This window comes from Microcaecilia unicolor, chromosome 10 (genome assembly GCF_901765095.1).
Source record: "Microcaecilia unicolor chromosome 10, aMicUni1.1, whole genome shotgun sequence".
Taxonomy (NCBI): domain Eukaryota; kingdom Metazoa; phylum Chordata; class Amphibia; order Gymnophiona; family Siphonopidae; genus Microcaecilia; species Microcaecilia unicolor.
In genome coordinates this window covers 3,384,045-3,409,576 of record NC_044040.1, presented here as the reverse complement: position 1 = coordinate 3,409,576, position 25,532 = coordinate 3,384,045, and the positions used below count along the sequence as shown (strand labels likewise).

At 44.5% G+C, this 25,532-nt stretch overlaps 1 protein-coding gene across 2 annotated transcripts in view; it reads left to right on the top strand.

The window, feature by feature from the left end:
• The window catches only part of SEMA3D (semaphorin 3D), a 259,118-nt gene that overhangs the window by 48,360 nt on the left and 185,226 nt on the right, over positions 1-25,532 (top strand). The window contains exon 1 of one of the 2 annotated variants that reach the window (XM_030216331.1): positions 10,057-10,076. The exons of the other annotated variant lie outside the window; for it this stretch is intronic. The gene's annotated coding sequence lies outside the window, so the exon portion shown is untranslated. Of the gene's footprint in view, positions 1-10,056; positions 10,077-25,532 lie in introns of those variants that run through there. 2 annotated transcript variants of the gene reach the window in all.

Below are 25,532 nucleotides of genomic sequence, written 5' to 3'. Positions count from 1 at the left end.
ACATTTAGGTTGACCTTAGAGATGGTCACCGATAATGGAACCCGAGGACTCCCATCTCAGAAACGACCAAATCCAAGCCCTTTGGTCTTTGGAGGAGCCAGCATTCGTAATGCACTGGTCCCCCTGACATGCCAGGACACCAACCGGGCAACCTAGGGGGCACTGCAGTGGACTTAAGAAAAAGCTCCCAGGTGTATAGCTCCCTTACCTTGGGTGCTGAGCCCCCCCCCAAACCCCACTCCCCACAACTGTACACCACTACTATAGCCCTTAGGGATGAAGGGGGGCACCTAGATATGGGTACAGTGGGTTTCTGGTGGGTTTTAGAGGGCTCACATTTACCACCACAAGTTTAACAGGTGGGGGGGGGGGGGGGGGATGGGCCCGGGTCCGCCTGCCTGAAGTGCACTGCAGTACCCACTAAAATTGCTCCAGGGACCTGCATACTGCTGTCATGGAGCTGGGTATGATATTTGAGGCTGGCATAGAAGCTGGCAAAAATATTTTAACATTTTTTTTAAGGGTGGGATGGGGTTAGTGACCACTGGGGGAGTAGAGAGCGGTCATCCCCCATTCCCTCCGGTGGTCATCTGGTCATTTAGGACACATTTTTGTGGCTTGGTCGTAATAAAAAAAGGACCAAGTAAAGTTGGCCAAGTGTTTGTCAGGGACGCCCTTCTTTTTTCCATTATCGGCCGAGGACGCCCATGTATTAATCAAGCCCCAGTCCCGCCTTCGCTATGCTTCTGACACACCCCCGGGAACTTTGGTCGTCCCCGCGACGGAAAACAGTTGAGGGCGCCCAAAATCGGCTTTCGATTATGCCAATTTGGGCGACTGTGGGAGAAGGACACCCATCTCCCGATTTGTGTCAAAAGATGGGCGCCCTTCTCTTTCAAAAATGAGCCCAGTATTATCTTATGCTCTTCCAAACATGCTCAGGTTCATCTCCAGTCCCACCTCTACTTATACAGCTAGATTTTAAATATCAAGTTATGCACATATCATTTAGATGATGGAAGAGACAAGAACTTCAAACGTCAGGGTTTGTCTGGCTAATTTCAAAAGCCGAGCAGACAAACCTTTTGAATATTGCCCCCTGAGATTTTGTAATGTAAAATTTAGGTGAATTTTCAACCAACAATGGAGGCATCTAAGTTAGAAACTGAACATGTTTGAAAAATTAACCCTTACTGAATTTTGTCATGCCTGCCTGGCCTTTCAGGTTTGCAGACAGAAATTTTTCTAAGGATGAAGAAATCTTCCTGAGTAATATGTGATCCATTTTTACGTGAGCTCCTTGGGGTTTCCTGATTTCTACTCCATACACATCATCGATCTTGCATTGTTAGCTCTGATTTCTTCTCTGTACACGGCATTGATCTTGTGTTATGAGCTCCTGTCAGGTTAGAGCATTACCTGATATGTAGCAGAGACTGGAAGAGCAGCCAGTGCTTAGAGCAGTGAACCAAGAACCAGTGATTTGAGGATTTGTATCCTTCTCCCCACTGACCTTCCTGCTGACTTTGTTCAAGTCACTTCACCCTCCATTGCCTCAGGTATAAGTTCTCTGGGCAGGGAAATAGCAACAGTATGTGGATTTCAACTCACCCTGAGCTAAGATTGGGAAAAGCAAGAAATGAAATGTTGGCATACAGACCGATCCTACAAATCATGGATGCAAGAAAGTATTTGTTTGAGGAAAATGTATATATTGAGCTACAAAACCTTACTAAGAACTACTGACAGACTATCTGGTATTCTTCCAGTGACAGACAGACACCATTACCATGGCTTTTAAAGCCTTGAATTTATTAACCTCTGAAAATATATTTTCCAGTGGATAGGTAACAATTCTTTGGCATGTCACAGAAAGCTCTCTAATTCATCCAACCACAGTCACATCTGTAACACATGCATCTGTTCCTCGGTCTAAAATGCTTGCTACATACCTACTGGAGGTCTCTTAATAGTGCATATTTTGCTAGCTTAGTTAATATATTAATTCCATATGCCATTACATGGAAGATATGTATCCAAAAAAACCTTCTGAAGAATCTGGTACATCCGTGAGGTCTCAGGAGTCTTCGTCTTGTAAGAGAAATGAAGCTTTCTCCCGAAGAGCAGGGCCAAGGTGAAGTTTTTTTTCATGCTAATTCTCATCTGCAAGGCTTTTCAGCTGAACTTCTTTCCCTTGTGCAATCCACTACCCGACATTTGCACGGCCAACAAAATGCCAGTAAAACTAAAATAAGTTTACTCTAGCAACTGCAAAATGTAACTTCACTATATCAAAGTGTGGAGCGTTCTCACAATCTGTATTAGAAACTTGCAAAATGCACAAGCCAGATGCACGCTGTTTATATAATTTATCTATCTCACTATAAACTTTAGAATTTAGTGGTTCCGTGGAGACTGTCTGGGGGTCTTCTTACTCTACCCAGCCACCCCCAGTCTCTGCTTTCGGACTGAGTCCTGATTTCCTGCTGCTTTACTCGTTGGATTACATGGTCCCTCTTTGAACAGCAGGCCTTAGCTGCTAAACTCCGAACTTTTGTTTCTTTCTTGTGTGTAGGGACTGTCCACCATGGAGAGAACTTTATAAAACATTCCCATGTGTAAAGCCTGTTTTATATACGGAAAGGGGCTCATTTAAACACTGCACTGGCTCCCAATCAAAGAACGTATTGCTTTCAAAATCTGCACCCTGGTTCATAAAATTATCTATGGCGAAGCCCCGGGATACATGACAGACCTCATAGACCTACCAACCAGAAACACAACAGGATCAACACGAACTTACCTAAATCTCCACTACCCAAGCTGCAAAGGACTCAAATACAAATCAACCTATGCATCCAGCTTCTCCTACATAAGCACACAACTATGGAACGCATTACCAAAAGCCATGAAAACAATTTATGATCACCTAAACTTCCGGAAATCATTAAAAACTAACCTGTTCAAAAAGGCATACCCTACCGACCCTACCGACCCAACCTAAACGCCTGAACCCTGCAACACAACGAAACCAAAGCTCGTAATGGATATATAATAACTCTTCCTCTCTACGATTCTCTAACGTGTCTGTACACACAAATCTTATTCTATCACATTACTGTATTTGTTCATACCGGATTTGGCGAACGCCTTTACGGTACTATGTAAGCCACATTGAGCCTGCAAATAGGTGGGAAATGTGGGATACAAATGTAACAAATAAATAAATTTCTGCAAGGGAATACATGCTTAAAAAGTGGGCACATAGAAAGAATGTGCCTATCCATGCACTCTGGTGCCAATGATTGAAAGTAAACATGGGCACTAGAGGCCATTAGCGCTGTACCAGAACCCGTATTGACCAGCGCAGAATGATCAGAGGGGTCTAGCGCAGCAAACAATGAGTGCAGAAATCATGCAGGTGCAGTCGAGCTCATTTAAATGAAGTCATTTTGTATTCCTCTCCAATGATCAGGAAAGTGTGCCCGAAACAAAGGTGCCTTAATGCTGTAAAAATAACGTCAGGTCCGAGCAGGTGTTAGGGTGTTGGAAGAGAGGATTCCCCGTGATTCTCATGCTTCTCTCACGATTCTTTCTGCAAAATCTACTGGTTCGATTGCTTTTAGAAGCAGAAGGAAGCCCATGCAAGGCCTTGATCGCTGGTTGTGAGAAACAGCAGACCCGAATGTGAAGCACACATTGGAGATTTTGACCTGCGTCTAAATTTAAAGCGGCCATGCTTTAAAAAAAAAAAAAAAAAAACACACATTGGTGTCTGTTAATTGCACCTAAATATAAGCATCCAGAAAAAAAACATTTAAAATGCTTATATTTAGGCTGCAGAAAACAGACACTAATGTGTACTTTACATTCATGTTTTACCAGGCGCATGCGCACAGGAGCTGAGTTTACTGTTGAACACTTCTGCGCATGCGTCAAGCACAATCCTCCCGCTGAACTCCCTAATGCTCAAAGCTATGAGCGTGCCTATACTTGCACCTCATTAACTTTGAAGATTAGGGCATTTTTCTTCTGCACTGTTCCAGCGATATTTTTATGGCATTATTAAGAAAAAAAATCAGATCTCTCCTTTCCTGCCTTAGACAGGGCTGAGGCAGAGTTATGATGAAGGTTCTGTAGATTCTCTGCATTGCCTGCCTTACAGGAAGATGGATTTGGAGGTTTAACCTCTGGGTTTGTTAAGCACTCGTTATATCTTGCTGCGCTATTATGATTGTATGGGTAGATATTCAGCAGAGACTGCATTGAATCAGGGCCGCTGAGAGACTGGGCCGGGCCCCCCCCCCCCCCAAGGTCGCCGCTTGCCCCCCTCCGTCTGCCACCGGTCCGGGCCCCCTGCATTGAAATCACAGCACCTCTCAACTCCGTGTGAAAGAGCTGCAGGCAGCAGGGCAGCAGATCAGTTCCCTTCGGGCCTCCTTCCTTCCCTCCCTGTGTCCCGCCCTCGTGAAACTTACATCAGAAAAGGGCGGGACACAGGGAGGAAAGGAGGCCCGAAGGGAGGCGATCTGTTGCCCTGCTACCTGCAGCGCTTTCACACGGAGGTGAGAGGTGCTGTGATTTCAATGCAGGGGGCCCGGCCCGGTGGCAGACGGTCGATGACGGAGAGCGGGTGGGACTGTGGCGCCGGGCCCCCCCTTGGAGGCCCGGGGAATTTTGTCCCTCCTGCCCCCCCCCCCCCCTCGGTGGCCCTGCATTGAATATCTCTTATGATATTCATCACTTAACCGTCTATGTGAAACTGGATAAAAACAGGACTGAGTTTTATGTGGTCCGATTTGGCCGCTTAACTTATAAGTACATAAGTACATAAGTAGTGCCATACTGGGAAAGACCAAAGGTCCATCTAGCCCAGCATCCTGTCACCGACAGTGGCCAATCCAGGTCAAGGGCACCTGGCACGCTCCCCAAACGTAAAAACATTCCAGACAAGTTATACCTAAAAATGCGGAATTTTTCCAAGTCCATTTAATAGCGGTCTATGGACTTGTCCTTTAGGAATCTATCTAACCCCTTTTTAAACTCCGTCAAGCTAACCGCCCGTACCACGTTCTCCGGCAACGAATTCCAGAGTCTAATTACACGTTGGGTGAAGAAAAATTTTCTCCGATTCGTTTTAAATTTACCACACTGTAGCTTCAACTCATGCCCTCTAGTCCTAGTATTTTTGGATAGCGTGAACAGTCGCTTCACATCCACCCGATCCATTCCACTCATTATTTTATACACTTCTATCATATCTCCCCTCAGCCGTCTCTTCTCCAAGCTGAAAAGCCCTAGCCTTCTCAGCCTCTCTTCATAGGAAAGTCGTCCCATCCCCACTATCATTTTCGTCGCCCTTCGCTGTACCTTTTCCAATTCTACTATATCTTTTTTGAGATACGGAGACCAGTACTGAACACAATACTCCAGGTGCGGTCGCACCATGGAGCGATACAACGGCATTATAACATCCGCACACCTGGACTCCATACCCTTCCTAATAACACCCAACATTCTATTCGCTTTCCTAGCCGCAGCAGCACACTGAGCAGAAGGTTTCAGCGTATCATCGACGACGACACCCAGATCCCTTTCTTGATCCGTAACTCCTAACGCGGAACCTTGCAAGACGTAGCTATAATTCGGGTTCCTCTTACCCACATGCATCACTTTGCACTTGTCAACATTGAACTTCATCTGCCACTTGCACGCCCATTCTCCCAGTCTCGCAAGGTCCTCCTGTAATCGTTCACATTCCTCCTGCGACTTGACGACCCTGAATAATTTTGTGTCATCGGCGAATTTAATTACCTCACTAGTTATTCCCATCTCTAGGTCATTTATAAATACATTAAAAAGCAACGGACCCAGCACAGACCCCTGCGGGACCCCACTAACTACCCTCCTCCACTGAGAATACTGGCCACGCAATCCTACTCTCTGCTTCCTATCTTTCAACCAGTTCTTAATCCATAATAATACCCTACCTCCGATTCCATGGCTCTGCAATTTCTTCAGGAGTCTTTCGTGCGGCACTTTGTCAAACGCCTTCTGAAAATCCAGATATACAATATCAACCGGCTCCCCATTGTCCACATGTTTGCTTACCCCCTCAAAAAAATGCATTAGATTGGTGAGGCAAGACTTCCCTTCACTAAATCCGTGCTGACTTTGTCTCATCAGTCCATGTTTTTGTATATGCTCTGCAATTTTATTCTTAATAATAGCCTCCACCATCTTGCCCGGCACCGACGTCAGACTCACCGGTCTATAATTTCCCGGATCTCCTCTGGAACCCTTCTTAAAAATCGGAGTAACATTGGCTACCCTCCAGTCTTCCGGTACTACACTCGATTTTAGGGACAGATTGCATATTTCTAACAGTAGCTCCGCAAGTTCATTTTTTAGTTCTATTAATACTCTGGGATGAATACCATCAGGTCCCGGTGATTTACTACTCTTCAGCTTGCTGAACTGACCCATTACATCCTCCAAGGTTACAGAGAATTTGTTTAGTTTCTCCGACTCCCCCGCTTCAAATATTCTTTCTGGCACTGGTGTCCCCCCCAAATCCTCCTCGGTGAAGACCGAAGCAAAGAATTCATTTAATTTCTCCGCTACGGCTTTGTCCTCCTTGATCGCCCCTTTAACACCATTTTCGTCCAGCGGCCCAACCGACTCTTTGGCCGGTTTCCTGCTTTTAATGTATCTAAAAAAATTTTTACTATGTATTTTTGCTTCCAACGCTAATTTCTTCTCAAAGTCCTTTTTTGCCCTCCTTATCTCCGCTTTGCATTTGGCTTGGCATTCCTTATGATCTATCCTGTTACTTTCAGTTGGTTCTCTTCTCCACTTTCTGAAGGATTGTTTTTTGGCTCTAATGATTTCCTTTATCTTACTGTTTAGCCACGCCGGCTGACGTTTAGTCTTTTTTCCCTTTTTTCTAATACGTGGAATATATTTGTCCTGAACCTCCAGGATGGTGTTTTTAAACAGCATCCACGCCTGATGCAAGTTTTTTACTCTGCGAGCTGCTCCTTTCAGTCTTTTTTTCACCATTTTTCTCATTTTGTCGTAATCACCTTTTCTATAGTTAAACGCTAGCGTACTTGATTTCCTAGTTTCACTTCCTTCAATGCCAATATCAAAACCGATCATATTATGATCACTGTTATCAAGCGGCCCTCGTATCGTTACCCCCTGCACTAGATCATGAGCACCACTAAGGACTAAGTCTAGTATTTTTCCTTCTCTTGTCGGCTCCTGAACTAGCTGTTCCATGAAGCTGTCCTTGATTTCATCAAGAAATCTTATGTCCCTTGCGTGCACAGATGTTACATTAACCCAGTCTATATGCGGGTAATTGAAATCCCCCATTATTATTGTGTTGCCCAGTTTGTTTGCGTCCCTGATTTCCTTTAACATTTCCGCATCCGTCTGTTCGTCCTGGCTAGAATGTTAGGAATTATTAGGAAAGTAATAGAAAACAAAAAAGAGGACATTATAATGCCTTTGTATCACACCATGGTGTGACCACACCTCAAATACTCTGTGCAATCTGGTCACTGCACCTGAAAAAAGATATAATGGAATTAGAAAAGGTACAGAGAAGAAGACAAAAATGATAAAGGGGATGGGACGACTTCCCTATGAGGAAAGGCTAAAGCGGCTACGGCTCTTCAGCTTGGAGGAAAGAGAGCTGCGGGGATATATAATAGAGGTCTATAAAATAATGAGTGAAGTGGAACGGGTAGATGTCAATCACTTGTTTACTCCTTCCAAAACTACTAGGACTAAGGGGCAACAATGAAGCTACTAAGTAGTAAATTTAAAACAAATCAGACAAAATATTTCTTCAGTCAGTAATTACACTCTGGAAATTGTTGCCAGAGAACGTGGTAAAAGCAGTTAGCTTAGCAGGGTTTAAAAAGGGTTGGATAATTTCCTAAAAGAAAAGTCCACAAGCCATTATTTAGATGAACTTGGGAAAATCCACTGCATAATCTAGGATAAGCAGCATAAAATCTGTTTTACTGTTATGGGATCTTGCGGGGCACTTGTGACCTAGATTGGCCACTGTTGGAAACAGGATACTGGGCTTGATGGATCTTTGGTCTGTTCCAGTATGGCAATGCTTATGTTCTTATGTCCAAATTTTGGCACTTAGTTGCATAATTGCTGACTCCACCTCTTAACCATGCACAAAAATTGCCGGTTTTCAGTTTAGTGGTCAGTGCTAATATTCAGCAATACCTGCTTGCAGTGGCGTACCAATGGGGGGGGGGGGGGGGTGGGGGCGGTCTGCCCTGGGTGCACGCTGCTGGGGGGTGCTGCGGCGTGCACCTGTGGGCTCCGACTTCGCTAACTTCGCTCGTTCGCTGCAGCTCCCTCTGCCCAGGAGCAGGTTACTTCCTGTTCCGGGGCAGAGGGAGCTGCAGCGAAGTTAGCGAAATCGGAGCCCACAGGCGTGCACCCGGGGGGGGGGGGAAGTGTCATTTCGCCGGGGGGGGGGGGGGTAAGGTGTCATTTTGCAGGTGGGGGGGGGGGGGGCGCTGCACCCGTGGGAACGCCACTGCCTGCTGGTTAAGTATCACTGAATATCTCAAGCGATTTAACCGGCCAGGTGCTGTTACATCACTTTGAATATCAACCCTGTTTCTCTTTCTGCTCTTTCCTTTTCCTATTTGATTTATTGTGTACAGCGCTCAGAAAATTTTCTAATGGCAGTATATGAAATAAGACATAAACATGAACCTTGATGTATACATATAGAGTGGCTTTTTAGAAAGGATGCAAGAGTCAGAATTGAAATGTCTGGGTTGGATCTATAGAGAATTACTCTATAAAGTCCGTACACATTTATACTTTGTGCAGTCTAGAATTTTTCAAATAATCTACTATTTTAGGCACACAAATTAAACAAAGAAAGTGCATAGGATCTATTTATTTATTTATTGCATTTATACCCTGCTCGGTAGCAGGCTCAGTACGCCTTACACGGTATGGAATTACATAGTATCACAGAAAGAACACAGAGATAGGTTGAGATAGGTGAAATGGGCAGGGGATGTAGAGGTAGGAGTGGTGTAGAGTGGGTTCATAGGTTAAGTCTGGTCATTTGGTCATCTAGGGAATGGGACTTTTTATACTGCTTTTCTGTAATTACATTCAAGGCAGTTTACGTGATAGTATATACAGGTCCTTATTTGTACCTGGAGCAATGGAGAGTTAAGTGACTTGTCCAGAGTCCCAAGGAGCTACAGTGGGAATTGAACCCAGTTCCTCAGGATTACAGTCTGCTGCACTAACTACTAGGCTACTCCTCCATTGGCAACACTCCATGTGGAATCTCAAGTAGTAGCAACAGAATCTCAAATAGTAGCAACATTCCATGTAGAATCTCAACTAGTAGCAACAGAATCTCAATAGTAGCAATATTCCATCTAGAATCTCAATAGTAGCAACATTCCATCTAGAATCTCAATAGTAGCAACATTCCATCTAGAATCTCCAATAGTAGCAACATTGCATGTAGAATCTACAAATAGTTTCAACATTCCATGTACAATCTTAAATAGGGAAAGGGAAATGGGACTTGATATACCGCCTTTCTGAGGTTTTGGCAACTACATTCAAAATAGTATATATAGTATATACAGGTCCTTATTTGTACCTGAGACAACGGAGGGTTAAGTGACTTGCCCAGAGTCACAAGGAGCTGCAGTGGGAATCAAACCCAGTTCCCCAGGATCAAAGTCCTCTGCACTTACCACTAGGTTGCTCCTCCACAGGGATAGTAGGTGGCATGGATGCACATCTGCCTTAATTTTTCTTTGTTTTCGTGTACCATCTTGCTGCTTACATACAATTTGCATTTCATAAAATGTGCTCAAAGTGTTATATACATAGATTGCAATGTTCTAGGTTGCCTGTAGAGTCTTAAGATGGAAGCAAAACAAAGTAGGACATTCTTGTCCAATGCCTTGTGAACTAACATTCATACTTTGAACTGTAGATGTCGGCAAACAGTTGAAATACACTGGCACCTCAAGCCCCACTCAACAACCCTGCAGGTGAATATTGGAACATGGGTATTTGTGTGCTACTGGAGCTGGTTGCAGGTCCCTATTTTAAAGAGTCTCTTACTATAGCCACCTTTTCCAACTTGGACCTAGGGTCCTTGATACTTTATTCCATTTGAAGGTAATTACAAATACAGGAAAAATTCAACCAGAGAAAGATGTCATAATAATAACATAGCATTCCCCTCTCTGTGGTTTTGTACGACATTGCCCACATGATATGCACTCATACAAATACTACTAATAATCTATCTGTATAAACATTAACATCACATTCTTCTCTTACATCACTTGTTTTTCTTTAATCATTGCAGTATATGAGGGAGTGGGTGGTACAAGGCAGGGCTTCCTTGAAAACACTACCAAACTGAGGTTCGAACTGAGCTACCCCGAGACAGGAAATAGCTTACTCAGCCTGCTGAGTCAGGAGGGTAGGGCTCAGACCGAAAGGAAGTTAAAAGCCCAGAGTAGAACAGGAACAGAACGGGGAGGTCCTAAGCAAGGATCCTCCTAGGGTGTTCTGGCTTGGCTGCAGTACCTGAGTGGAGGTCCAAGGAAAAAGACTGGCTCTAGCTCAAATGCTTTTACCCTGTGTTATAAAGAAACCTGCAAGTCTTCACCTCAAGGGATTGTACATGAGATAACTGAAACCGGCCAAGGTAGGCCAATTATCCTTTGGTTATAACTGTGAAGCCATGTCAGGGACAGTCTGTTGGAACTGTGATTATGCTTGAGAAGCTATTACGTGGAGGGGCATAATCGGACGGGGACGACCATCTCTAAGGGCGCCCATCTCTAAGGACGTCCCGGCGAAGGGGCGGGGAAACCCGTATTATCGAAACAAGATGGGTGTCCATCTTTCGTTTCGATAATATGGCCAGGGACGCCCAAATCTCAACATTTAGGTCGTCCTTAGAGATGGTCATCCCCGGTTTTTGGCCATAATGGAAACTGAGGACGCCCATCTCAGAAACGACCAAATCCAAGCCATTTGGTCATGGGAGGAGCCAGCATTCGTAGTGCACTGGTCCCCCTGACATGCCAGGACACCAACCGGGCACCCTAGGGGGCACTGCAGTGGACTTCACAAATTGCTCACAGGTGCATAGCTCCCTTACCTTTTGTGCTGAGCCCCCCAACTTCTCGAAAACCCACTCCCCACAACTGTACAACACTACCATAGACCTAAGGGGTGAAGGGGGGCACCTACATGTGGGTACAGTGGGTTTCGGGTGGGTTTTGAAGGGCTCCCATTTACCACCACAAGTGTAACAGGGGGGATGGGCCTGGGTCCGCCTGGCTGAAGTGCACTGCACTCACTAAAACTGCTCCACGGACCTGCATACCGCTGTCAGGGAGCTGGGTATGACATTTGAGGCTGGCATAGAGGCTGGCAAAAATGTTTTTTTACATTGTTTTTTTTTATGGTGGGAGGGGGTTGGTGACCACTGGGGGAGTCAGGGGAGGTCATCTGCTCAGTTCGGGCACCTTCTTGAGGCTTGGTCATGAAAAAAAATGGACCAAGTAAAGTTGGCCATGTGCTCGTCAGGGACGCCCTTCTTTTTTCCATTATCGGCTGAGGATGCCCATCTGTTAAGCACGCCCCAGTCCCGCCTTCGCTACACCTCTGACACGCCCCCAGGAATTTTGGCCATCTCCACGACGGAAAAGCAGTTGAGGGTGCCCAAAATTGGCTTTCGATTATGACGATTTGGGCAACCCTGAGAGAAGGACGCCCATCTCCCGATTTGTGTCGGAAGATGGGCGCCCTTCTCTTTCGAAAATAAGTCTGATAGTGAACTGTGGAGCCATGTCTGGGACAGGCTGTTGGAAATGTGATTATGCTGGAAGAGATTTTATTAGAAGTACAGTCTGTGAAGAAACAGGGCTGACTATTTTGCTTTGTGTACATAAATAAAGTGGTTTGACCTTTCCCTGCAACCTCTGTGTGCCCTAGCTAGCTGTGACCCTGCAGCTATCTACTAATCCATGCTACCGCAGGGTCATGTTGCATTCATGGTTGCTTACCAAAATGGTAATTTTTACATCATCCAGGCTTAGGGTTACCATATGTCTGATTTACCCGGACATGTCCTCTTTTTGAGGGCATGTCCGGGCAACCGGGCAGGTTTTGTCAATCTACTACTACTACTACTTGACATTTCTAAAGCGCTACTAGGGTTACGCAGCGCTGTACAATTTAACATAGAAGGACAGTCCCTGCTCACAATCTAAATCTAAATCTAAATCTAAATCACAATCTAGAGCTTACAATCTAAAGGACAAATGTACAGTCAGTCAAATTGGGGCAGTCTAGATTTCCTGAAAGGTATAAAGGTTAGGTGCCGAAAGCAACATTGAAGAGGTGGGCTTTGAGCAAGGATTTGAAGATGCCCATTTGTCTGGATTTCTGGACTAACGTGCAGATTGATAGCCTCCCCTCCCCTTACTTACTAGTGCCCTGGTTGTCTAGTGACCTCTTCCACCTTCAAGGCAGGAAAGAGCCCCCTCTTTCCTGCCCGGAGCGCTGCCCTGCATGCATCCTTCCTGTTGCTGATCCTTGGCACCGATTCAAAATGGCCGCCGAGAGTTGAAGTGACCTCGCGAGACTTCAACTTTCGGCGGCCATTTTGAATCGGCGCCAAGATCACCAACAGGAAGGATGCATGCAGGGCAGCGCTCCGGGCAGGAAAGAGGGGGCTCTTTCCTGCCCCAAAGAGGTCACTAGACCAACAGGGCAGTAGTAAGGTAAGGGAGGGGGGAGACGGGGAGGGGGGCGACGGGGTATGTGACAGGGGGGAGGGAAAAATGTGACAGGGGGCGGAGCGAGGGTGTGCAAGGGAGCGGGGTGTTTGGTGGGGACGGGGCATATGGTAACCCTATCCAGGCTGCTCAGGGGAAAAAAGGACCCACTAATGCCTCAGTATAGGTCATTGCTGATCCCCACCCCCCACCTGGAGGCTGGACCTATGAATACGCAGACAGAGTAAAGGCAGTGCAGAGAGAGGCTTCCAAAATCTTGCAATGTCCATACCTAAAGCGTTATGAAATGAGATCTAAAGCACTAAACATGTGTACATCCTAGAGGAGACAATACAGACTCAAAAATATAAATAGCAGAGAAAATCATTTAAAAGACATTCTAGAAAAAGAGATCATGATATGGTGCTCAAGGGAGACCAAGTCGAGGAGTAACTTTAGGAAATATTTCTTCATGGAAATTATGATGGAAGCATAGAACAGGCTCCCAGTGGAGGAGATGGAGAGAAAAACAAAAAACAGATTTCAACAAAGCCTGGGAGAAGTACAAAGGATCCTTAGTTGAAAAGAAATGAAAGGACAGCCAAGACCAGAATTACCCCTGGCAGGAAACTGGGCAGATTAGATGGGTTGCATTGCCCATATCAGCCATTATGTTCTCCGTTTCTATGGAAACACATTGGTGCATCAGATTATAACAACATTTGACTTCATTCTCTGTTCAGTACAATGATACCTCTTCTGATGTAATCTAGATATTGGAAAATTTGTTCTGCACCAGAACGCGAAATTGGTTGATTTAATTAGCTGCTCCAAACTTTTGCAGTACATGAAGTTTCCATTTTGCTAGGAAATACATCTTGAAATGTGCGAATCAAACAATTCATGTAAGGTCTGTTTCCTCTCCTAACTGTATTTAACCCTGAAGCGCATTATTCGACCCATTAACTAATTCGAGTAGTGTGTGTAAATTGGCCGCATGTACAGTTTAAGTGCGATGCTCGGCATGCCATATATAGAATCCGGGGCAGTTCTACACAGTGTCCGTGAAAAATGGGACACCTTACGTAGTTTCAAAATACTTTTCAACTGTTTAAACATTTAGTAGGTGCTTTGGAAATACATTAGTTTAATGGGTTTTTTTCTTACTTAATCCATAACTTCTGTTCCAGTTGCTCTCCTTTAATCTTGACGCATTCATGAAGCCTTTGACACCACTGAGCTGTTAGCTCAATGAATTCTGGGGTTTCATTAAGAGCTCAACTGTTTTGCGAGCTCGATGTGCTGGAGCTCCATCCTGATGAAAAATAAAGGACCCCGAAGTGTCTTGAATTTCAGGCAGATGTTTTTGCCGCAGTGGGATGTTTCTGGATTATTTGGAAAAATGTTGGAGGAGGTCCTTTTTTTCCCGACACTGTTTATAAAGTAGGGCCTAAATGTAGGCTGAACAGAGAAGCCTGCCTAGTGCCAGTTCCATAATGGTGTTGAGGCATGCCTAACCTTTAGAGAACAGTAGCTTGAAGCTGCTTTGGTGGGGAGTGGAGGAGTGGCCTAATCTTTAGTGTAGCTGGCTTTGACCCTGGCAACCTGGGTTTGATTCCCACCACACCTCCTTGTGACCTTGGGCAAATCACTTTAACCCTCTATTGCCCCAGGTACAAAAATTTAGATTCTGAGCTCTCTAGGAACAGAAAGGTGTGGTAGCCGTGTTAGTCCACTTTTAAAGGTAATCAATAGAAATAAAACAAAACATGGAAAAGAAAATAAGATGATACCTTTTTTATTGGACATAACTTAATACATTTCTTGATTAGCTTGCCCTTCTTTGTCAGATCGGAAATAAGCAAATATTGGTAGATGACAGTATATATGAGCGAAACATCAAAGCATTTCAGTGACGGTCTAACAGGATGGGGGTGGATAGGTGAGAGACAGGAAGAGGGACAGGTGAGATATGTATGGAGACAGAAGGGTGTCACTGGAATGCTTTGATGTTTCACTTATATATACTGTTATCTACCAACATTTGTTTATTTCCGATCTGACGAAGAAGGGCAACCTTCAAAAGCTAGTCAAAAAATGTATTAAGTTATGTCCAATAAAAAAAGGTCTAACAGAGAGAGGGGGAGCGAAGCACAAAAAAGCCAAGAAATAAAACAAAAAGCACCAAGGGCCTTCAAAAAAGGGGGTTAGAGTCTTTAATCATATATCTTGATGAAACAGTGCTTAAGTGGACCCATTTAAGCATTGTTTCATCAACATATATGATTAAAGACTTTCCCACTCATGGCAGGCTCAATGCGGCTTACATGGGGCAATGGAGGGTTAAGTGACTTGCCCAGAGTCACAAGGAGCTGCCTGTGCCTGAAGTGGGAATTGAACTCAGTTTCTCAGGACCAAAGTCCACCACCCTAACCACTAGGCCACTCCTCCACTCCAGTTCTTGACTCTATCCACACTCTACTACTACTTATCATTTCTAAAGCGCTATTAGACGTACGCAGCGCTGTACACTTGAAAATGAAGAGACAGTACCTGCTCGACAGAGCTTACAATCTAATTAGGATAGACAAACAGGATAATAAGGGATAAGGACAAAGAGTAGCAAGATTCCGTGCGGAATCCCAAAGAGAAGCAAGATTCCGGAAACCCAAAGTAACAAGATTCCGGAACCTCAAAGAGTAGGAAGATTCCATGCAGAATCCCAAAGAGAAGCAAGATTCCGGAATCCCAAAGACTACTACTACTACTTATCATTTCTATAGCGCTACTAGACGTACGCAGCGCTGTACACTTGAACATGAAGAGACAGACCCTGCTCGACAGAGCTTACAATCTAATTAGGACCGACAAACAGGACAAACAAGAGCTAAGGGAATATTAAAGTGAGGATGATAAAATAAGAGTTCTGAACAAGTGAATAAGGGTTAGGAGTTAAAAGCAGCATCAAAAAGGTGGACTTTTAGCTTAGATTTGAAGACGGCCAGAGATGGAGCTTGACGTACCGGCTCAGGAAGTCTATTCCAGGCATATGGTGCAGCAAGATAAAAGGAACGGAGTCTGGAGTTAGCAGTGGAGGAGAAGGGTGCAGATAAGAGAGATTTACCCAGTGAATGGAGTTCCCAGGGAGGAGTGTAGGGAGAGATAATAGTGGAGAAGTACTGAGGAGCTGCAGAGTGAATGCACTTATAGGTCAATAAGAGGAGTTTGAACTGTATGCGGAAACGGATAGGAAGCCATTGAAGTGACTTGAGGAGAGGGCTAATATAAGCATAACGACACTGGCGGAATATTCTACTACTCTACTACTATTACTACTACTTATCATTTCTATAGCACTACTAGACATACACAGTGCTGTACACTGGACATGAAGAGACGGCCCCTGCTCGACAGAGTTTACAGTCTAATTAGGACAGACAAACAGGACAGATAAGGGAATTACTAAGGTGGGAATGATAAAAATGGGTACTGAACTAGTGAATAAGGGTTAGGAGTTAAAAGCAGCATCAAAAAGGTGGGCTTTTGGCCTAGATTTGAAGACGGACAGAGATGGAGCTTACCTTCAGAAATGCCTACATTAGAATTGATTACCTCTAATCTCCCCTTATCCAGAGCAGAGTACATAAAAATGTACATAAAAACATCAAATACGATCACAACCACATAACACCAATCTACACGCACATGTGCTAAAGTATGTACCTTCTTATCATTTATTAGGCCTCAATATACCACCAGATCAGCACAGCTCAAGGTGGGTTACACAGCCAAACCAAACAGAAAACAACGACAACAACAACAAAGAACTGTAAAGCTGATAGGATAGGAGAAAGAAACAAAAGACGAGAGACTCCCCCCCCCCCCCCTCACCCATCAACAAAGACAAGGACATAGCCAACTCTCGGGTACCTCACTGCTCACAGGTGCTAATGTAAAGAACCATATACCTTAGAAAACAAAAAATGTCTTTAGAAGCACCACAAACCTTTTAAAGGCAACCTCAGACCACAAAGACCATGGGTCATTCCAAAGAGGTGGGGCCAGCCAAACAATTCACTAGCTTGACTAACACTAGGTGAGCCAAAGAAGGAGTCGGGATTACATAAGTACAAAAGTATTGCCATACTGGGTCAGACCAAAGGTCCATCAAGCCCAGCATCCTGTTTCCAGCAGTGGCCAATCCACGTCACAAATACCTGGCAAGATCCCCAAAAAAGCTCAATACATTTTATGCTGCTTATCTTAGAAATAAGCAGTGGATTTTCCCCAATCCATTTTAATAATGGTCTATGGACTTTTCCTTTAGGAAGCCGTCCAAACCTATGGGCCGATGATGACTGAAACTGCCTACCTGGAACATAAGGGGAGAGCAATTGAGCCAGATAGGGAGGAGTCGCAGAGTAGAAAGCCTTGAGCGCCAGATTAAGTACTTTATGACTTTATGATTCAATATGACTTATAACCAGAAGCCAGTGATACTGGATGTACAGTGGAGTTACATGATCATGAACGCTCACCTTCCTGAACAGCTGAATCAGGGAATTTTTGGAATGTCTGCAGACGTTTCACCACTTTCTGGCAAATACCTCATAGATTATTGCCATCACCTTCATACTTTTACACACATAAACCTGGTGTAACAGTGTTTAGCTGTGGGAAATCGATTATTACAATTATCCTCAATGGTCTTATGTGCATGATAAAAATAGCAAAGCTATGGAGAAATATCTTGCTGTTGACGTTTGCAGGAATGTTCTATGTAAATGAAGGTTTAGTGTGTTCTTATAATATAATTCTGGCTGTATTGATGGCAATTTCAGTCAGTCAGTTACTGATAAGGACATAAGAATAGCCATACTGGGTCAGACCAATGATCCATCTAGCCCAGTATCCTGCTTCCAACAGTGGCCAATCCAGGTCACAAGTACCGTATAGAATCCCAAATAGTAGTGACATTCCATAATACCAACCCCAGGGCAAGCAGTGGGTTCCCCCATTTCTGTCTCAGTAGCAGATTATGGACTTTTCCTGCAGGAAATTGTCCAATCCTTTTTTTAAACCCAGATACGCTAACCGCTGTTACCGCATCCTCCAGCAATTATTCTTTGAGTGAAGAAATATTTTCTCCTATTTGTTTTTAAAAGTATTTCCATGTAACTTCATTGAATGTTCCCTAGTTTTTGTACTTTCTGAAACAGTAAATAAATCGATTCACTTCTATTCAGTTTATACCACTCATGATTTTGTAGACCTCAATCATATCTCCCCTCAGCCATCTCTTTTCCAAGCTCGTATAAATGGGTTTGAACATTTCCTCAGGGTAAAACTTTATGCTTTGGAATTTTGCACTAAAATTTCTGTCTTGTCTGAGGGTAATGACTGGGGAAAAAAACATGTAAAAAGATAGATATGCAGCAAAAGAAGGAAGAAAATGCTTACCCATGATCTTAACGAGTATGAAGGTAGATTTGTCAGCGAAGAGTTTCCATTGAATTTCTTCACTCTGCATAGAGATGTCCACAGACTCCAAATCACCCACATTCAAATCATTTTTACTTGATCTAACAAATTAGGGAAAAAGAATAATTAGGCTAAAATTCCTCAGACTTGACAAAAGGTTTTCTTCCACATTTTGTTTCTATACAATATTTTCTCTTGCCAAAGCTGGTCAAAAGATGCCTGGGTAAGGTTTCAAACGTGCAATAGGCACAAAGGAGTTTTTAGAACTATTTGAAACTTGCAATCATCAAGGCATCAGTCCTGCCTAATGTCCATTCCTGCATCTTTTATAAGCATAATTCAATCATCTAACAGAAAACTATTTAAAGTAAACCACATCATACGCTTGAATCAGAAAGGATGGGGCATTCTAGCGACAAAGTCTAGAGTCCTTAGGAAACTGTACGTTGAGTAGGGGAAGGGGATTATAGGGGGATTATTATCCAGGGAATGAGTGGGAAGAAGGTATCAAACACATTACATAAACTGTGATGCTCTCGTAGCGATTGAGAAAAGCATTGCAAAAATCATAAACTCTGCAACATACTTAAAATTACTGCAGACGTGCAGCAATAGTCAGAAGCATCCTATTGTTGAATGCTTCTTTTTGGAATCTTTATTGTATTGGCTTTACAAATTTAATTGCAAAAAAAAAAATTACTGCAGACAAGTGATGTTCTCAGCTGCTCTGGAAATTCATTTCTTGAAATTTAAGAGTATCCTCAGCACCTATGAAGAATACACCCAACTAACGTGGAGGGGCATAATCGAACGAAAACGTCTATCTCCATGGGCGTTTATCTCCAAGAACGGGTCCGTGAAGGGGCGGACCGAACCGTATTTTCACAAAAAATAGACGTCCATGTTTTATTCGACAATTTGTGAGCTGGGCGTTTTTGTTTTTCAGCGATAATGGAAAATGAAAGCGCCCAGCTCAAAAACGAATAAATCCAAGGCATTTGTTCGTGGGAGGGGCCAGGATTCGTAGTGCACTGGTCCCCCTCACATGCCAGGACACCAACCGGACACCTTAGGGGGCACTTTTACTAAAAAAAAAAAAAAAAAAAAGGTAAAAGAGCTCCCAGGTGCATAGCACCCTTCCCTTGTGTGTTGAGGATAGTGGAGGGCAGACTTATACGATCTGTGCCAGAGCCGGTGATGGGAGGCGGGACTGGTGGTTGGGAGGCGGGAAATACTTGATTTGTACCTGCTTTTTTCAGGGCACAGACCGTACAAGTCTGCCCAGCAGTATTTCCCGCCTCCCAACCACCAGTCCCGCCTCCCATCACTGGCTCTGGCACAGACCGTATAAGTCTGCCCTCCCCTATCCTAGCCTCCCAACCACCAACCCCTCTTCCCCCCACCTGCTCTGCCAACCAATTCTGGCTAAGCTTCTGAGGATCCATTCCTACTGCACAGGATTCCTTTATGCATATCCCACGCATGTTTGAATTCCGTTACCGTTTTCATCTCCACCACCTCCCACGGGAGGGCATTCCAAGCATCCACCACTCTCTCCGTGAAGAAATACTTCCTGACATCTTTCCTGAGTCTGCCCCCCTTCAATCTCATTTCATGTCCTCTCGTTCTACCGCCTTCCCATCTCCGGAAAAGATTTGTTTGCGGATTAATACCTTTCAAGTATTTGAACTGATATTACACGCAAAAATGTACGCACACGTATTGAACACATATATTTATTTATTGGGATTTATTAACCACCTTTATGAAGAGATTCACCCAAGGCGGTGTGAATTAGGTACAGTTTAACATAAAACTTACAATTCTGTTAACAGCATAGCAATAGTAAAATAATCAAGAATAAATATAAATACAATAAAACAGTAAATTAAAACCTAATAAACAGTATCAAAAAATATACACATTTAACAGCACTGGAATTCAGATATCAGAGATATAATACAATGATACACCTAATAAGCAGGCATTAAAACATGATAACCTATACAAAAAGATGTTGAATTAGTACAAGCTGAGTCTTGATAAGTAGTGGCAGAATCAAGGCTACGACCCTGGCTACTGAATTGCAGGTTTTTTTTTTTTTTTTTTTACCGTAAGCATTTCCAGAGCATTTCACAGAACATTAGCTGAAATATGTGACTCTTTTTGCAGCTTATCTAAGATAGACATAGGAGCTGGTAAAATATCTGAGTGCCCTGTACTCCTATAGGTAAAAGCAGGTTAATCAGCACAGGCGGGTGGGTGGGATCACATTACAGCTGACTCAGGCCCCCACCCCCCCTTGGGGAGTTGAATCACTCTTTATTCTGAGACTCCTTGTCCTAATCAATTCTGACGTTTTACCAAAGCTTTGAAAACCTAGATGGTGTTGCAGGGATAGAAATGTGACCTTCTCCCCTGTTGATATTATTAAGAATTATGAGCATCAGAGCACGTTGGGGGTTCTACGAAGACATCTGTGCTAACATAAATATTGCATTTCTAATCTGTTTTACAGGGGTAACGAGCAGAGCGTCTGTTCTGAAAAGAAGTATGTCCTAGACTATAAATGCTGATCAAAATTGGGGTCCTAAATATTGAGCTGACGGAGAATGTTCTGTTGTGTGACAGAATGAGCAAGCGTACAATCTATTTTGCTCACTAGAAAGTCCCTCATGTTAATGGCTGCAGTGTTTGATGGAGCTCTGCCCTGCCAAGGACTGTTGCATTTTCAGAAGCGCTGGAAAAGGAGAAGAGAGGCAGAGTCAGACTGGGGGAAATGGTTTAAAAAATCATCTCCGTAATTCACTTGTCTGCAACAAAGCAGAGGGTTAAACAGGCACAAAGCTACACGGTGTTAAAAATAGAGAATGACATGGGGATGGGGACCTGCAACTGCAGGGATGGGGACGGGGACAGAGCCCACAGGGATGGGGGGGATGGGGACAGATTCCGTGGGGACGCGGCAGAGCCCGTGAGGACGAGGACAAACTTTGTCCCCGTGTCACTTTCTACTTTGAAGTCTGTTAATGAACTGGACTGTTGTTTATGTTTGAGGGATGCAGACAACGATATTTTGATGTTTTGGAAAAACAAGCAAACATGCTGGCCACAACTAGCAAAATTTGCATGGGGGGATCCTGTACATCCTGCTACCAGCACATCTTCTAAGAAGACAGCTTCGATCTTAGGAAGGACTGTGGAAGACAGGAGAGCTAGACTGAATCCTGAGATTGCTGATGACTTCTTATTCATCCACAGATTAAAAAATCATAACAGTGCTTCACAGGGCATATTTCTCCCCTCTAGGGCATACAGAATGGGTTGTATTTTGTGCCCCTGGACATTTTTACAGGGTGGATTAGGATTCCTTGGGGTTGTAGAAGTCAGCTATTGTTGGGGTTGGAAAGGTAGAGGGTGGTGGTGGTGAGGAAGGTTATTATAGCTGCTTGTTGTTATTATTGTTCTCTATTTGTAATTTAAACACAACAGTTGCACAGCATATTGTTCCTTTTTATACTGTAATAAAAATTTAAATATAAAATCATAAGTGTTTGAGGTTTCTGCAGATGAGAACAGAGCCCATGGAGATGGGGCGGGGATGGAGACGGGACCCGCGGGGATGGGGTGGGGATGGAGACGGGACCCGCGAGGATGGGGTGGGGATGGAGACGGGATGGAGACGGGACTCGCGGGGATGGGGTGGGGATGGAGACAGAACCCACAGAGATGGGGCGAGGATGGAGACGGGACCCACGGGGATGGGGTGGGGATGGAGACAGAACCCACGGAGATGGGGCGAGGATGGAGACGGGACCCGCGGGGATGGGGTGGGGATGGAGACGGGACCCGCGAGGATGGGATGGAGACGGGATGGAGACGGGACCCACAGAGATGGGGCGAGGATGGAGACGGGACCCGCGGGGATGGGGTGGGGATGGAGACAGAACCCACGGAGATGGGGCGGGGATGGAGACGGGACCCACGGGGATGGGGTGGGGATGGAGACGGGACCCGCGGGGATGGAGTGGGGATGGAGACGGGACCCACGGAGATGGGGCGGGGATGGAGACGGGACCCACGGAGATGGGACGGGGATGGAGACAGAACCCACGGAGATGGGGCGGGGATGGAGACGGGACCCGCGGGGATGGAGTGGGGATGGAGACGGGACCCACGGAGATAGGGCGGGGATGGAGGCAGAACCCACGGAGATGGGGCGGGGATGGAGACGGGACCCGCGGGGATGGGGTGGGGATGGAGACAGAACCCACGGAGATGGGGCGGGGATGGAGACAGAACCCACGGAGATGGGGCGGGGATGGAGACAGAACCCACGGAGATGGGGTGGGGATGGAGACGGGACCCGCGGGGATGGAGTGGGGATGGAGACGGGACCCACGGAGATGGGGCGGGGATGGGGACAAATTTTGTCCCCATGCTATTCTTTAGTTAAAAACAAAGGTAAAGCAAAGAACAGAATACCTTTTCAAACCAGGGCTGTTTTAATTCATGAGAATGTTTTGTGTGGAACCCTCTTGGGATATAAGCAGGCTATAAATTCACAAAATGTTATTTTTGGATTTAGCAAATACTTTTCAGTTGTAGCTCAAGGTGAGCTACAGTCAGATAACACATTGTAATACAGGATTTTACCATGATGATGTTCCCTACATAAGTACTTAAGAGTAGCCATTCCGGGTCAGACCAATGGTCCATCTAGTCCAGTATCCTGCTTCCAACAGTGGCCAATCCAGGTGACAGGTACCTGGCAGAAACCCAAATAGTAGCAACATTCCCTATCCCAGGGCAAGTGGTGGCTTCCCCCATGTCTATCTCTGTAACAGATTATGGACTTTTCCTCCAGGAACTTGTCCAAACCTTTTTTTTAAACCCAGACACACTAACCACTGTTACCACATCCTCCAGGAATGAGTTCCAGAGATTAACTATGTATAGCAGGTTCTTCATTAAGTTTCCCATTAGTGTGTGGTACCTGCAGAAAGTTAGAGTTAACCACAGTTTAAACACTTTAGTGAAAGGTCATTTTGGGGTCCTTTTTACTAAGCTGCGGTTAGTACCATCTCATGCTTATAGCAGCTTAAAAGGGTTTACCACGCACGTAACTGATTCTATGCTTAAGTGCTATGGGGATACCAATGGGTGGAGCATAGGTGGAGAATTTATTTATTTATTGGGATTTATTAACCACCTTTATGAAGAGATTCACCCACAGTGTTGTACAGTAGGTACAGTTTAACATCAAGCTTAGAATTTTGTTAACAGCATAACCATAGTAAAATGACCAAGTATAAACATAAATGCAATCAATGAGGTAAACTTGAAAACAGCAAATTGAAACCTGATAAAGGATTACCATGAAACAGGATCAGAAATATACACATTTAACAACACTGAAGTTCAAATAACAGAGATATGATATGATGTAAGCATAATAATAATGGAATATCTAACAAGCACACAATTAGAACTTTCAAATAACATTACTATGATGCAGGGGTGTAGCCAGACTTCGGCGGGAGGGGGGTCCAGAGCCCGAGGTGAGGGGGCTGAAAATCGAAGCCGGCCATCTCTAAACCCGGCGATATCAACATTTGATCTAAATGTTGAGATTTAGCCGGCCCCAACCGTATTTTGAAAATACGGTTGGCTCCACCCCCTCTGTGGAGCCGGCCCCGAAGATGGCTGGCCATCTATTTGGCCGGCGCCATTCGATTATGCCCCTCTACATCTCAAAAAAGATACATCAGAATTTGAAAAGTTTTAAAATGATTGACCAAAATGATAAAGGGGATGGAACTCCTGCCATATGAGGAAAGGCTTAAGAGGTCAGGACTCTTCAGCTTGGAAAAGAGAAAGCTGAGGGTAAATATGATTGAGGTCTACAAACTCCTGAGTGGTGTAGAACGAGTAGAAGTGAATCAATTTTTCGCGCTTTCAAAAAGTACAAAGCCTAGGGGACACTCAAAGAAGTTGCATGAAAATACTTCTAAAACAAATATGAGGAAATATTTTTTCACACAAAGAATAGTTAAGCTCTGGAACTCGTTGCCAAAGGATGTGATAACAGCAGTTAGTGTATCTGGGTTTAAAAAAAAAAAAAAAGGCTGGTCAAGTTCCTGGAGGAAAAGTCCATAGCCTGCTGTTGACACAAACATGGGGAAGCCACTGATTGCCCTGGGATTGGTAGCATGGAATATTGTTAGTCTTTGGGATTCTAGAATCTTGTTACTCTTGGGGATTATGGAATCTTGTTACTCTTGGGGATTATGGAATCTTGCTACTCTCTGGGATTGCAGAATTTTGTTGCTCTTTGGGGTTCTAGAATGTTGCTACTATTTGGGTTTCTGTAAGCGGACCTGGATTGGCCACTGCTGGAAGCAGGATACTGGGCTAGATGGACCATTGATCTGACCCACTATGGCCAATCTTATATTCTTACTATTATGTTAAAATTTACCCCAGTAGTCTTTCCATTAGTCTTTTTAAACGTGCCCTCATATTTCCTGGTTAAATCATGAGGAAGCCATTTTTGATCGATACTTTGCACATTATGCTATATAATAATTCTCACCTCCAATGTTCTGACTTGCCTAGGACTGTGGCTCATTCCGAGTTGGTCTGCTAGGCTCCATAGATCAGGCTGACATCACCATAGCCATTATGATGTCAACTTCAGAACACGGGGGGGGGGGGGGGGGGGGAAACATGCCTCACAGCTGAACCATGTCCAGAAGAGGGTTGCTGGACATGGTGGCTGGAGGGGGGGCAGGGGAGAGAGGAGGGTCACTGGACATGGGTGGCTGCAGTGGGCGCAGGGGGAGAGGAGGGTCGCTAGACATGGGTGGCTGCAGGGGAGCCGAGGAAAACCTTGCTAGCGCCCGTTTCATTTGTGTCAGAAACGGGCCTTTTTTATTAGTTGTAGAATAAAGCCACAATAATGAGAACTTTGATTACACATTGCATCTGTAAAGTGAGCAAGTATATCTCTCTGGTTCGTATGTTAGGTATTAATGGAGGAAAAAGACTTCAGATGCTCAACATTCTCGGTTTCCTTAAACGGTGAATAATTGAATGCCTATATCCACTAATTACAGGAATGTTTCCCGGTGTGGACAGTGCATGAGCTCCTCATTAGTCTTAAAAAAAACCTCCATTGGAAACAGAGAATGTCGAACATACGAACCAGAGAGATACGCTAGC